This window comes from Mesoplodon mirus (assembly GCF_964341445.2).
Source record: "Mesoplodon mirus genome assembly, chromosome: 15".
NCBI classification, from domain to species: Eukaryota; Metazoa; Chordata; class Mammalia; order Artiodactyla; family Ziphiidae; genus Mesoplodon; species Mesoplodon mirus.
In genome coordinates, this window is record NC_138991.1 from 85,900,648 (window position 1) to 85,913,237 (window position 12,590).

The 12,590-nt window shown below is 60.9% G+C and overlaps 1 protein-coding gene across 2 annotated transcripts in view; it reads left to right on the top strand.

Moving 5' to 3' along the window:
* Positions 1–12,590, top strand: part of MAD1L1 (mitotic arrest deficient 1 like 1) — a 323,431-nt gene that overhangs the window by 248,176 nt on the left and 62,665 nt on the right. The gene's annotated exons all lie outside the window — the stretch shown is intronic.

Genomic DNA, 12,590 nt, shown 5'->3' on the forward strand with positions numbered 1-12,590 from the left:
CAAGCTCTGGGTTCTTTCTCTTCCTGATTGTCCCCAAAGTTGCAGGACACGGGCCCTGCCCCACACGCCAGGTGTCGGCCCGTGGAGCGTTCGACTTGCATGTGCCCCTTTAACAGCCCGTTACCCGCTTCTGAAGAGCCAGCACCCCGGATTTGCGTCCCAAACTGCTCCTGTCCCCTCGACACCGGATGGGGATCTGAAGTCCGTCATTGGGTCCCCTGTGGCCCACGTCCTCCTGCCATGAGGGAGCCCACTCTCCTGTTCCTGCCGGCTTTGCCCCAACACCTCAGAGGGGCTGTGTCACCGGTCCCTGTGTAGATGCGCTAGGTATCAGCCTGGGGGTGGGCCATCACCTGGCCCCTCTCCAGGGGTTCATCTGCACTCCCTGTGCCAGCTCCCTGACCGTCTTCCGTGATCACATCTATTTGGACAAGATCCCACTGTTGCACAAAGAATTCCTGGCAGGTGATACCATGATGCCTGCCAGAAACAGATCCCAGACGTTCTGACCGTTGGGGCTGATGTTGTAAGTGAAGTTGGGCTTCCTGGCAGCCCTAACAAGAAGGGAAGTCTGGCCAATTACCAGTCGCTCTTGTAGCAGGAGGTTTTGTGGAGGGGGTTTGTGGACAAACACTAGACCCTGAAGGCACTGTCTCAGACGGGCCTGCACAGTGTGCCTCCACAGGTACCGTAACTGAATCATGCAAGCGGCTTTGTTCACCACGTGATCCAGCAATTCTGCTTCTGGGCATGTGCCCCGAGGAGCTGAAAACAGGGTCACAAGCGGATGTTTGCACACCCATGTCACAGCAGCCAAAAAGTGGATGCCACCCAAGTGTCCATCGATGGGTGAGTGGAGAAACAAAACGTGGTCCACCCACACAATGGAATATCACTCAGCCCTAAAGAGGAAGGAAACTCTGACACCTGCTACCACATGGATGGACCTGGAAGACATTATACTCAGTGAAATAAGCCAGACACAGGACAGATGCTGTGTGATTCCACTTCTGTGAGGTCCCCCCAGAGGAGCCAGGGTCACAGAGATGGAAAGTAGGGAGTGGGTGCCAGGGGCTGGGGGAGGGGGAGGGGAGTTAGTGTGTAATGGGGGCAGAGCCTCAGTTTGGGATGATGGAAAGTTCTGTGGACGGACGGCGGTGACGGCTCCACAACAGTGTGAAAGTACTTAGTGCTGAACAACACATTTAAAAATGATTAAGATGGCAAGTTTTATTTTACCACAACTCAGAAAAAACATCTTTTTTCAGGCTTTGTTTAACAGCTTCTGATATAACTCAGAGGCCTGGCAGGAGAAACACAGTGCCCGCGTCCATGGCAAGGGTGCAGGTGCCAGGGCTGCTCGGCCCTCTGTCTGCCCTCACCGGCCAGGTGCTCGCCCTTCACCAGCTGGTCCTGCAGCTGCCGGCCTGACCCACGAGGCCCCCCGCTGCCAGCTCCTGTGGCTCAGGGTGGATTTAGGGTGCCCGCTGTCATTTGCCGTCTGTAGTAGGGAGATCGTGATGGAGCTTCTGCTCACCCGCCCATCTGAGCAGGGACACGGGTCACTCGGCCAGTAGGCTCAGAGGACGTTGCTCTGGAATGGCGGGGGTGGGGCAGGGCCAGAAGCAGCGGCTTCCAGACTGGCCAGACATACGAGGAAGGCGTGGTCCTCCTCCTTCCCCTCCTCTTCCTCCCAAGGGGTGTGGCCCCGGGTGCCCAGGCGGTGGCTGCTGTCAGGGCCTTGCTCACAGCCCTGATGTGACGGCAGCTTAGGGAGAGGCTCAGCCTGTGGTCAGGAGCAGTGGGGGGCCCTGTTAGCCGGGGAGCAGCTTGGCCAGCTGAACCAGGCCCCTCCCCGGCCACACTGTCAGTGGCTGCCCCTCCCCACTCAGCCACATCTGCTGCCCCCCAGCCCAGAGTCTTGCCAAAGCCACCACCAGAGCACCCACCTTGCTGGGCCTGCAGGGTGGCCCCATGGCGGCAGCAGGGGGCGGGCGATGGGGCGGGGGGCCCTGGGAGGGATGGGGCCACCAAAGCTGGGCTCCGGCCTAAATGGCCGCCATCGCGCCCTCCTGACGATGAGAATTGTCTTCATTCCTTCTCTGCAGGCTGTTTACAAGCCTCTCTCACAATTGATCCCCTGCTGAAGGGCTCCGGGTGGGACTCAGCAGGTGATGACTGTCCTGTAATTGGGCTCTGCTAACAGTTCCCTGTCTGCTGATTAGAGCCCGCGTTCGGGAGCGTTCGTGGATGAGTGTGGGCAGCACGGTGGCCTCACCTGGCCTGGGACAGGGTGGCAAATGGGCCGCCAGACCCTCCGGGGGGCCCTGCTCGCTCTCCTTGCTCTTCCCGCCGTTCCCCCCACCTGCGCGGTGAGACTGGCGGAGCCCTCAGCTCTTGACAGACGTCCCGGGAACTCGCCGAGTCCCGCGCCCTGGAGTTGATGGGCCGGGGTCTGGCTCAAGTTGGCAGGACAGAGGGTCTCCGGGTCCCTGTGTCTGCCACCCAGTGCCCGGCTCGGGCTCGGGTGTCTGCCTGGCAGGTGGGACCTTGTTGCATCCATGCAGAAGTGGCCTGGCGGTCTCTGCCGTCCCCTCCCAGGTAGGGGGCACCAACCAGCCACTGGGCAGTGCCATCTTCCGTCCACCTGTCCCGCGCCACCGCCCCTGCTCCCGGCCCGTGTGCTGCAGCCTTGGGCAGGGTGTCGTCCCCGCTCCTCCTTCCTGAGGGGTCAGCTTTGCACTGGTGGTTCCTTGTGGCTGTCTTCTGAGGTCTCCAGAAGGCCTGGGTCCTCGGACACGTGGCGTTCTGGGCTGCCTCTGGAGGGTGTGAGAGGTGCCCATCAGGATATAGCCCAGATTTTACTCCATGGTCATCGTGGGTGACAGTCACACACCCAGCGAAGTTGCGTGTAGTTTACAGCTGTCTTCACATCCACCGACCGTTTGATCTTTCCAAACTTGGGAAGGTGAGCAGTAGTGTCCCCATTTTATAGATGAGCAAATTGAGTCTCAGAAAGAGGGAACGGCTTGGTCAAGTCTCAGAACTAGCACAGGATTATCCGTGTTGTAGGCAACGGAATGCCAGCCGCAAGGACCACACACTGGGCCACCTCCTGGGGGCATCTTCCTGGAGCCTCAAGGAGAGATGGGAGTGGGAGCCAGGCCAGGCTCTGGGGTCAGGGCTGAGGAAGGTCTCGGCCTCTGTGGCCCGCCCCGCCCTGCCATCCCAGGATGGTGGCATTTTTCCTTTTTCCAGGTTCCATGGGGTCTGGCCCAAGCCACCTGGCTCATGTGGGAGCAGAGATGGATGTGCAGCCCCACTTGGGGACGTGATGTCGCGCGGCTCCACTCACCTCTCGGTATTTCTCTGTCACTGTGGCGGCACTGGCTGCCGGATGTCACCTGCCATCCGAGCAGTCTGGGAGTGTTGAGGTTACCCCAGAGCAACCCCAGCCTCAGCCGGCTAGACCCGTCCTACCCCTCTTGGTGGTTGGCAGTGCCGTGGGCAGCCTGCTTCAGCTGCCGGAGGCCCCGGGGCTCTCCCTGCCTGTCCCCCCCGCCCCTGTCTTTGGAAACATCACACTCCAGCAGAGCTCCTGGCCAGGACCTAAGAGTCTAGGACGGGCCCCAAGATTCCTCACTGGGGTGGATTCCTTCCAGGCGTTCCACCGAGGGGGCTGCTGGCCACAGGGGGACAAGCAGTGGGCCTGGCTGGGTGAGGCTCTCCCTGGGCCCCACTGTTCCTGGGCGGGGGACAGTGGCAGCAGCCACAGGACACACCCTGCCAAGCTCACTTGTGTGTCCAGGGCCCACGTGGCGCCTCACGGCTGATGGTAGATAAACTCGCCCTGCTGTGCTGGGGAGACGGTCGCCCGGAGGGTGGTGTGAGAAGGGTCTCCCACGTGTGCTGGCCTGGCAGGCACGGCTCCCCACAGTGCCACCCTTCCTGGAGCTGCCTGGAGAGCCCCAGCACACACTGCCGGTTTGGGGACTGGCAGGGCCCGGCAGTGCCCCCTCCCCAAGCCAAGCCCAGCCCCGTCGGCGGCTGCAGTGGCCGGTCCCCCGGGGCTGGGCAGCATGAGCATCCTCAGGGACCTTCTCAGCCCTTCCTAGACCCTCACAGCCCGTGCGTGTTTGTTCGTGAGGGGCCTTGGCCACAGGAGTGCCAGGTGCCCAGCTCCCGAATGAGGCCTCTGTGGTGGGGGACGAGGGGACACGAAGGGCGTGGGGGGTGCAGGGCGTCGGCCCACGTGGTCACTGGCCCACGGCAGGAGGCTCGCGGAGAGCCTGTGGTGAGAGGGCAGTCCCCAGGGGCAAGCCCCCATCACCCCTCCCTTGTGGCCCTCCCGCCTCCAGCCCTGGGCCCCTCCCCTCTTCACCCCTCCCGTGACTGGTCCAGGGCGGCCGCGTGGGCCTCGGTTTCTCGGTCTTGGTGCTGGGGGTCTTGGGGAGGTCTAGCCTGCACTGTCACGTGGCGCCCCCGCCGATCCCCAGGCTCTCCACCCGCGGTGAGCACACCGTCTGGGCGGGCCGGGCCGGCCCTGTGCCCCCGGCTTCAGAGCCAGAGAGCGTCCCTGTGAGCCACCGAGCACCGAGCCACCCCAGCCCATGGGGTGCGTAGGACGCAAGGCCGGTGCCTGAGGGACCTGCCCAAGTTCGCGGAGCCCTGGGCCTCGCGGAGGCGGGTGTGCAGGCTGGGGTGAGGCGGGGCCGGCGAGGGCTGTGCCCCCCCATCTGTGAGGTCAGGCCGGCCCTGCCCCTCCGACCCAGCGGGACCCCCGAAGCTCCCCTGCTTTTCTCCCTGAGCTGTCTTCCTTCAGCTGGGAGAGATGTTGATTTAGTTTTGAGGCCAGGAGATTTGTAAATACGCATGAGGCTCGGTGGCGGTCTGACTGGACTTTTTGACTCTTCGTGGGCCTCTGTCTCCTGCTAGCAGGGTCTCTTACTGTTCGTGGCAGGTCCGCCCTCCCAGCAGCCCTTCGCCAGCCCGGGGCGGCCGCTGTCCATCCACAGGGCACACGGGCTCCCGGGGGGGTCTGACCTCCGTCCAGGTCTCCCAGGTGCTAGGCTTGGAAGGTACTTACAGATCAAGTTCACGGCCCTCACGCTTCAGCAGATGGAGACTGAGGCCCAGGAAGACAAGAGGCCCGGGCCGCCAGCAGGTTAGGGGCAGGACTTGAACACAGACAGGAGCGAGGCAGATGCCAGGGGACTCAGCCGTGGCCTGGACGCAGGGGGACGTGGCTGTTCGTCCGAGCTTGCGCGGAACCTGAGCCCGAGAAGAAGCCCCCCTCGCCCGTGAGCAGAGGGCCACGGGCCGGCTGCGGCCCCAGGGAGGAGCATTGCCGCACGTACTGCTGTGCCTTGGGCATGCGGGTTGCGGGGCCCAGCCCCTTGTGCGGGCTCCCCGAGGACTGGCTCAGCTGGAGTGGGCGCAGGGGGAGCTGGACCGCGGGGGGCCATTCCTATGCAGTCACAGACGGGGACGTCTCTCCGCCCCCTCGGCCAGTGGGACGTTTTTGTTTAGCCAGTAATTGCACCCACACGTCAAAGGGAGATTCAAAACTTTTCCTTTTGAGATTCTTGTCAGTGTCTCAACAGTTTCCTCAGCTGCAAATTAAACAAGGCAACAAATTTTTAGCAGAAGATTATAGCCATTTTTCCCCTTTCTTCCTCAAAGCTGTCACGCAGCAGCAGATTTCAGCAAATTTGTTCGTGCTCTTCCGCCTGCTTCAGCGGCGCCTGCCCCCCGACACACCCTTCACGGCGCCATGAACCCCCTGTGCCCACGGCCCTGCGTGCCCGGGATGACCGCCGGCACCCCTTCCCCGGACCCAGGGAGCGGGAGGCCCTGGCCATCCGGCCCTGTGACTCCCCTGTTCTGGTCACCAGCTGGGCCTCTGGTTTCGCAACCACAGGACGCTATGCAGTCATAATTGTCACCCACTCCTGCAAACGTTTACTTGACATGCAGCCCTAACCTCTAGGGGAGACAGGTGACAGGACAGGGTTTAAAGCGTCCCGAGCTGGTGGACGCTGTGAACACACGGAGCGGGGAGGGGGCGTGCTGGGGGCTCTGCATTGCTGCTGCCACATCGCCGCCACCTCCTCTCAGTGGGTCCTCACGGGGCACTGGGGTCCCCTCACTAGTCTGGGGGGCGGGACAAAGCCCTGTCCTCACGGAGCCCCCGCCTCACTGGCTGCAGGCACCATGCCACCCTCCTCTCCAAGGAAGGAAGGAGGGAAGGAGGGACGAGGGGAGGAAGGAGTGGCCGGGGAGGGCTTCCTTGCTCCGGGAGGGGCGGCACAGAGAGCAGAGCCCCCGGTGAGCTGGACCTCGACCCCCTCTCACGCAGCCCGGCCACATGGTCCTGTGGGTTCCTGACCCCTGGCAGCCTCATCGGGCCTGTGTGAGGGAGGATGGGGTCTGGGTAGCCTCCTTGCACCCCGAGGTGCCTGTGTCCAGTCCAGCTGGGCCATGGGGACTGGTCCACCCCGGCACCGGAGAACAGCATCTGGCCCCGTGGTCCGTACTGCTTCTCCATTCCAGGCCCGTCAGACCCCCCGGGGGAACCAGCCGGCCTCAGGCTCCCTCATCTGACGAAAGGGACTCTTCAGCCTTGGCTTCCTGAGCACCGAGTGCAAGGTTCCAGGTGGCAGGGTCTGTGGCAAACCCCAGCCCCTCAGGGCTGTTGCAGCCCAGCCAGGAGGCGCCTCTGGAAGGCCCCGCTGGAAGTCCAGGCTGGCCCCAGGCGACACAGGCCTGAGTCGGCTGGGCTGGCCGGGCTCCGGCCAGGCCATTTTAGGGAGGGCAGCTGGTCAGAGCCAGGTGCCAAGACCTGCCCTGAGGACGGTGGTCTTGATAGCGAGTAGGGTCTTGGTGTGGAGTCCCAGGCCACAGCGGGGCCGCGCAGGAGCCCTTGCGCTGGAGGGGGTGTGAGAGCCGAAGCCAGGAAGCCGGGGTCGCCGCGGGGGCGTGGAGACACGTGGCGGGCAGCGCCTGTGCCGCAGCGGTGAGGCCGGCCCGCCCAGCATGCGCTTCCTGCGGAGCCAAGCGCCTCTCTCCCGCTGATGGCTGGGGCGGAGTGTGGAGGGAAGCCTGGAGCCGCACCAGACTCTCGGTAGCAGATGGAGCGTCCACACACGTCCTACTGTTTGTTTTCCCTATTTTCTTTCATTTCTCTTTTTTAAAAACAGCTTTATTGAGATACAATTTACATATCACAGAACTCACCTTTTTGAAGCGCACAGTTCAGTGGTTTTTCATACTTTCACAGATAATGAGCAACCATCAGCGCACAACTTCAGAACATTTTTATCATCTCGAAAAGAAACCCTGTTCCCTGTAGCTGTCACCCCACTCTCCCCTATCCCCACTCCAGCCTTAAGCAACCACCAGTCTGCTTTCGGTTTCTGTAGATTTCCTCATTCTGGACGTTTCACATGAATGGAGTCACATATGTGGTCTTTTGTGACGCTTCTTTCGCTGAGCGCAGTATTTTCAAAGATCATTTGTGTTGAAGTAGGTGTCGGTGCTTCATTCCTTTTTATGGCTGAATAATATTCTGTCGTGCGGATGGTCCACACTGTGTCAGGGCATTTGTCAGCTCCTGGACGCTTGAGCAGTTATCATGATTGATGCTGCTTTGAACATGTGTGTGCAAGTCTCTGTGTGGACGTGTGTTTTTATTCTCGGGGGCATACCTGGGCGTAGAACTGCTGGTCACGTGGTAACTGTATTTAATTGTCTGAGGAGCTGTTTCCCGCAAAGGCCTCCCCGTCTTCCATTCCCAGCAGCAGTAGGAGGATAGTTTCTCGCTGCCTCGCTGAGGCTGTCTGGCTTTGTCACTCTAGCCACCTCAGTGGGTGCGGAGTGATGTCTCGTTGTGATTTTTTTCTCCGTCCCCCCGCTTACTAATGACAGGGACACTGAGCGTCTTTTTATGTGCTTATTGGCCATTTGTATGTCTTCCTTGGAGAAAGATTTATTCAGATGCTTTGTCTGTTTTTACGTAAGTTTGTTTGGGTTTTTTTTTTTTTTCTGTTGTTGCTTAGTTGTAAGAGTTCTTCATATGTTCTGGATACAAGTTTCTTTTCAGATAAGTGACTTGCAGATATTTTCTCACACTCTGTGGGTTGTCTTTTCACTTCCTGGATGATGTATGCTTTGAAGCACGACAGTTTTTCATTCTGAGGAAGTCCAGTTTGTCTACTTTTTCTTTTGTTCCTTGTTTCTAGTGTCACATTGAAGAATCCAAGACCAAATCCAGTGTCGTGAAGCATCATGCTTGTATTTTCTTCCACGTGTTTTATGGTGCTGGCTCTTAGTTTAGGGTTTTTTATCCATTTTGAGGTCATTTTCGTGTGTGGTGTGAGGTTAGGATCTGGCTTGACGCTCTTGCATGCGCGTGTCCCATTAGTTGTCCAGCACCTTTTCCTGGTGGGTGGCCTTGGAACCCGTGTTGAGCATTGGCCAACTGTAGAGGCAGGGGCTCTTCTGGACACTCGACCTGTCCCTGTGCCGGCTCCGCTGTCTTGGCCGCCATCGCCTGGTAGTAAGTTTGAGGGTCAGAGTGTGAGTCCCAGGGGCCGTGGACACTCTCACTCCCTGGGCAGAATGGCGTTAGCAGACCCCGTGCAGCTGTCCTGTCTCTGTCATGACCCGGGCTTGAGGCTGAGTCACAGAGGCCTGGGCCTGGGGGCTGCCACCCCCTTGGTGGGACCCTGGGGCCCCCGGGTCGGGGGTTGGGGCTCCGTCTCGCTCCTCGGGAGATTCCTTCAGTTACCTGCTACCTTGTTACAAACATCCCACAACTTAGTGGCTTAAAGCAGCTGGCATCCTGTTTCTCGCGAGTGTCTGTCTGGTGGCTCTGCCGGTCTCTCCCGGGCTCTCACACTACTTCCAGCAGGTGGACCTGCTGGGCTAACCCCCCCCACCTCCCGGGCTGGAGGCCCCAGGCCTCCCTCCCTGCGGCCTGCATCCCAGGGTGGCTCCATGGCACCTTCGCCTGCAGGCTTGGGCCTCATGCCCCCCTTGGCCTGGAGACAGGGCGAGCAGGGCCTTTGCAGGGGGCATTCTGGGGGCTGTGGGTCTGATAACTCTGGGGCAGGAGCAGAGGCCCCGACCTTCCGGCGCCGGACGCTCACATGGGCACCTGCAGGGTTCGCAGGCTTGTCCCTTCCCCCAGTTCGTCAGAGCTGCGAGCATCTCCCCCGTCTGGTTTGGTTTGGTTTGGTTTGGTTTGGCTTGGTTTGGCTTGGTTTGGTTAAGCCCTGCTGGTTCTCCCTTTGATCCTTAAATCCTCTCACCCACCACAGTGTTTGCTTTCCTTCGTTCCCGTCAAGGGGAAGCTGGTGGTCAGAAACCGTGCGCTGTGGGGCGGGCAGGTGGCACCCCTTCCTGCCCGCGGGGCATCCTGCCCCCGACCCTGATGTCCCGGCACCGTCTTCCCCGATTCTCCCCACACCTGCTGGGCGGGATGACCCCGAGGCCCGACAGGTCCAGCGCCTCGGCCAAGGGTCACTGGTGACCTTGGGGTCAGGCTCTGTGCCCAGCTCCCTGCCCGGGCCCTCCCGGGGCGTCAGCAGGTGAGTCCTGGGGAGGCAGGGAGGTGGGTGTGAAGCCAGTGGTCAGCATGGCCAGACTGGGAGAGCCTGTGGCCTGGGGGGAAGGCGGGACCCTTGAATATCTGAGGTAAAGGAGAGGGGTGGAGCCCGGTGGATTCAGCCTGCCAGCCTGGTTTTGCTTTGCACGTTTAAAGGGTTGAAGACAAATGAGGAAGAGCAGCATTAGGGACACGGGAGGGGGCCGGGAGGGGGCCGTGCAGGGCGGGGCTGTGTGTCCAGGGTGCCGGGAGCTCCCTCCTTCCTTCCCCCTCCCCCTTTCTTCCCCCTTCCCCCCTCCTTCCCCCCTCCCCCTTCCTTCCCCCCTCCCTCCTTCCCTCCCTCCCCCTTCCCTCCCTCCCCCTCCTTCCCCCTCCCCCTCCCCCTCCCTCCTTCCCTCCCCCCTCCCTCCTTCCCTCCCCCTCCCTCCTTCCCCCCTCCCCCTTCCTTCCCCTCCCCCTTCCTTCCCCCTCCCCCTTCCTTCCCCCCTCCCCCCTTCCTTTCCCCCTCCCCCCTTCCTTCCCCATCAGCTGACCTGCTAGGACAGAGATGGTGTGACTGGCACCACCTGACGCATGTGCTCTCCGGCCCTTTGCAGAACACATCTGCCCTCGTCCTCTCCCTGTACCCTCCTGACCCCAGACCCACGGGGGACATGAGCTCCCGCAGCAGCTGGCCCGCCTCCCGTCTGCTGCGGGGCCCTCTGCCAGGGTGCACAGGGCAGATGGATTCCATACGCCTGGCTGTGTCTCCCAGAGTGTTAGAATTGGATGAAATAACGATCCCTTCCAACCCTGACAGCCTGTGATTCACTCGGAGTTCCAGGATGTCTCTTTATCCTTCGAGGTTTTTACAAGGTTCTCAGAAGCCTGTGAGGCACCGGCTGCCAGCCCTCTGCCTTCCGCCAGGCTCTCTCCCCCTCTCCCGCCCTCTCTCTGCCTGTGGCAGGGAGGGGGTGTCTCCATGCTCCCCTCCCTCCCTTTTGGGGTCACTTTCGGGGGCTCCGAGCTGGTGGCTGGCCGAGGGCTGGCCGGCGGTGGCCACGCAGCTTAGCTCCCGCGCTGGGACTGTTCCACTGCATGAAGTGTCCGCCCCTGGCTTCCCTCCCGGGGATTTGACGACCTGAGTGAAGGGTGCCATGTCTGCTGTTCCCCTTGGAAGAGCGAGCTGCGGGCAGAAGTCACAGGTGGGAGGTTGGGTCGTCCAGGAAGGAATCTCAGTGTCCGGGCAGGAGGGAGATGCCCACTCAGCTGGCCCAGCGTCCCTTGTGAGAGGCGGGCAGGCCCGGGCCTGGGCCAGCAGCCGGCTGCCCCTCAGCCCAGGACACTCCCATGTCTCTCTCTCAGCACTGGGTGGGAGGGATGCCCAGGCCTTCCCCTCGCCGAGGCCCAGGCCCCCCTCAGCCTTTGCCCTGGGAGGCCCAGGGAGTGATGACCAAAGAGGCGTGGCCTCTGCCTTGACTTCCGAAGCGTCCGACCTGCGCTGTCCCTCCTGGCAGACACCCGGGGCTGAGCCGTGGGGACAGCAGCTGGCGGAGCACAGCCGCTGCCCCTTGGGTTTACTCGCCGGTGGTCTGTTTGCTGACCGCCTGGGCCCTTCCCATCTGTTGGGGTGACTCTTGGTGGCAAAACCTGATGCCAGTGAGCTTTGCGGGGCGGGGGGATGCACGGATGCTCACGCCTGGAAGGCTGAGGCTGAGCTGACCTGTGCCTAGAAGCACCCACGGACTCACTTGGTGCACGTTCTGGAAACTTCGTATTGAGTGACACGGTGTACATATGGGAAAACACACACGTCACGTGGGAGCGCCACGCAGCGGCGGCACTCGGTCACCAGCGCCCAGACCAGCACAGACCTGAGTCCCCTCCCAACTCTGCCCTTGGCCCCGCCCTCGGCCTGTGGTGTGTCAGCGGCCGCCCCGTGTCCGTCCGCCAGGTCCGGCTGGTCTGTTCCGCTCTGTGTGAGAGAGTTGCCCGCGTCGTCCTGCGTGCAGACCTTCCCTCTCGCTGACACATGGTCCTCCGTGGGGACCCCCCCCACCCCCCCGCCCTGTGTGATTTGGGTGCGATGGGTCACGGTTCTGAGTTCCTGGTCGGAGACGTGCACTCGCTCACCCCAGGGTCCTGCCAAGGGTTTCCTCCAAGTGGGTGCACCCTGCACTCTCCGAGAGCGTGGGGTCTGCAGGCCCTGGAACCTCATCTGTTCAGTGTCGACCGGGCATCTCACTGCGCTTTTCACTGTTTCTTTGGTGAGTCATTTGAGCTACTGTTCACGTGTCATCGGCTTTTTGATATCTTCTTTTGTGAAGTGTCCATTCACATTTTTTTGCCCATTTTACAAACTGAATTGTCAGACTTTTTTTGTTTATTTGTGTGGGTTCTTTGTATGTTATGGATGTGAGTCCTTTGTCAGGTTTATGTGTTTCGTGTGTCTCCCACTCTGTTGGTTCCCTTTTTACTCTTTTGATAAATAGAAGTTCTTAATTTTTATAAGTCCAGTTTATTTTTTCTTTCACTTGTTTAACCCGTTTTGAACCTTGTTTAAGAACCTTTGTCTACTCCCGGGTCACAAAGACGTCCCTATATTTTCTCCTAAAACCTTTGCGTGTAGATTTGCCGTCACTCAGGAGTGATGTTTGTGAGGTGTGAGGTCAAGGTCAAGGTCATCTGGGCATCCAGTTGACCCTGCAGCACGTACTGGGGAGACCGTCCTTTCCCCACTGGCCCTTAGCGCCTGCCTCGGTCACTGCAGATTTGTAACGTGCGGTGATGCCTCTCCCACAAGGTCGCCACAGCCGCCCTGGGCCCTGGGTTTTGCGTGTGGATTTCAGGCCGTTCAGCACCCACTTAATCAAATGCCTGCCCTGATGTCCGGCCCCCTTCACTCTCTGCCGGGCTGACCTTGTTCCCCTGTGGCTGGCGGGCTCCTACCAGCCGGGAGGGGCAGAGGTGGGATGTGTCAACAGGCAGTTGAGGGTCTCGTCAA